The sequence below is a fragment of the Grammomys surdaster genome, unplaced genomic scaffold, assembly GCF_004785775.1.
Source record: "Grammomys surdaster isolate TR1022 unplaced genomic scaffold, NIH_TR_1.0 126679, whole genome shotgun sequence".
Lineage (NCBI taxonomy): Eukaryota > Metazoa > Chordata > Mammalia > Rodentia > Muridae > Grammomys > Grammomys surdaster.
Genome location: NW_021621467.1, coordinates 4412749 through 4415499, shown reverse-complemented (window position 1 = coordinate 4415499; position 2751 = coordinate 4412749).

The window sequence follows — 2751 nt, the reverse complement described above, 5'->3', positions numbered from 1 at the left end:
GCTGCCACTGCTCCCCCTGGTTCATTCCTGAGAACTGTAAGATGAGAAAGACTATATACAAAGTCCTGGTCTATCAGAACTAAGCTGGAACAGACTGTGTTGCCTAAGGATAAGCAGTGGAGTACAGATCTCTTCTTAAATGTGCCTCAGGCCTCCTGTGACTTGAATAATTTATGATGGGAATATTTCCATTACAAAAAAAATAGCAAGAATTTCAAGTCAATGTTTGTGTTTTCTGCTTAGAGTTATGATGATAACCAGAGCCTCTGTAAATCATATATAATAAAGGGTATATAAAAGTAGTTATAAAACCTTAGAAAATATACACAATGAATTCAAAGAATTAAGCTTTGAAGCTAAGGACAGGAGAGTAATGCTTTGATTTCAGGTGGAATTTGCTATCTTTTTCCCTAAGGCAGAAAACCTTATGATTTAGCATGAACAGTAGAAGCACTAAAGAAAAATATATGGGAAAATTAAAACTAAGATAAATTTAATATTCTTGGAAGTTATTTTTGTTGCTGTTAGTACATATTTTTCTTTGAGAAAAAATGAGAAAAAAAATCTCAGAAAAAATATTCAACTTCAACAAAATACCCAAGAATAGTTCATAAATTTTAAATACTTTGTTTCAGAACAAAAGATATCATTTATTTATATATTTCCCTGGCTTCTAAACTTTTTAGTCTACAAATGTGAAATGGAGGCTGAATGACCCAGAAATGTCTGAAAGTAAAATAGTGAAAATTCCAACTAAAGGATATGCACTATTATGATAATTTTGTGTATTGAAGATATTTCATCCACAAATAATTAGCAGCTATACTATCACCACAAATAACGCACATTTACTGTATTTGTAGTATTTTAATTCTTATAATGTGACTATATAAACATCAAATGTTTATGTTCTATTCTTGAAGAAATTATTTTAAATTAGTATATATCATTTGTATAGTATACACAATATATCATTGTAACTCATTGATTATTACACTTAAAATATCCACCTCTCTCAACACATACATTGCCAACAAGTCAATTGGCTTGTGAGGAGTTTCAGAATATTTTATAATTCTAATTTAATTTATGAAATAATATCAAAATGATTTCTTTTATTTATTTATCTATCTATTTATTTTTTTTCTTTTTTTATTGGATATTTTATTTACATTTCATATGTTGTCCCCTTACCCCATCCTCCACCCACCCGGGAATCCCCTATCCCCTTACCCCTTCTTCTCTGTGGATGTAACCCCTACCTATCCCCCCCCACTCCCACTTTCTCACCCTCAAAATTCCCACCCCCTGGGGCGTCCAGGCTTCATGAGGTCAAGGATCTCATCTTCCACCTATGCCCAGCAGGGCCCTCCACTCTTACATATTCAGCTGAAGCCCTGGATCCCTCCCTAAGTGCTCCCAGGCTGGTGGTTTAGACCCTGGGAGCTGTGGTTGGTTGGTATTGTTGCTCTCCTCATGGTGCCACAAACCCTTTCAGCTCCTTCAGTCCTCACTCTAACTCCTCCATTGAGAACCCCATGATCAGTTCAATGGCTAGTTGTGAGCATGAGCATCTGCCTCTGAATATGTCAGACTCTTGAAGGCCTCTGAAGAGACATCCATATCAGGCTCTTATCAGCATGCACTTCCTGACTTCCACATCAGCATCTGTGAACATAGTTGAGCATATAACCTTGTTATATGTTTGAGCATCTTCTGGGTAAATGCCTAGGAGTGGTATAGCTGGATCCTCAGGTAATGCTATGTCCAATTTTCTGAGGAACCGCCACACTGATTTCCAAAGTGGTTGCACCATCTTGCAGTCCCACCAACAATGGAGGAGTGTTCCTCTTCCTCCACACCCTCGCCAGCATCTACTATCACCTGAGTTTTTAATCTTAGCCATTCTGACTGGTGTAAGATGTTCATAGCAGCCTTATTTATAATAGCCAGGAGCTGGAAAGAACCCAGATGTCCTTCAACTGAGGAATGGATTCAAAAAATGTGGTATATTTACACAATGGAGTATTACTCAGCTATTAAAAACAATGAATTCGAGAGGTTCCTAGGTAAATGGATGGAACTAGAAATTATCATCCTGAGTGAAGTAAGCCAATCACAAAAGAACACACATGGTATTCACTCACTGATTATTGGATATTAGCCCAGAACCTTGAAATGCCCAAGACGCAACTCACAGGCCATATGAAGCTCATAAAAAGGAAGACCAAGTGGGGGTGATTCAGTTCTTCTTAGAAGGAGCAACAAAATACTCAAGGGAGCAAATATGGAGACAAAGTGAGGGACAGAAACTGAAGGAGGGGCCATTTGAAGACCTTTCCACCTGAGTACCCATCCCATGTGCAGTCAACAAAGGTAGATGCTGATGTGGAAGTCAGGAAGTACATGCCAATAAGGGCCTGATATGGATGTCTCCTCAGAGGCCTTCAAGAGTCTGACATATTCAGAGGCAGATGCTCACAACTAGCCATTGAACTGATCATGAGGTTCTCAATGGAGGAGTTAGAGTGAGGACTGAAGGAGCTGAAAGGGTTTGTGGCACCATGAGGAGAGCAACAATACCAACCAACCACAGCTCCCAGGGTCCTAACCACCAGCCTGGGAGCACTTATGGAGGGATCCAGGGCTTCAGCTGAATATGTAAGAGTGGAGGGCCCTGCCGGGCACAGGTGGAAGAAGAGATCCTTGACCTCATGAAGGCTGGACGCCCCAGTGGGTGGGAATTTTGAG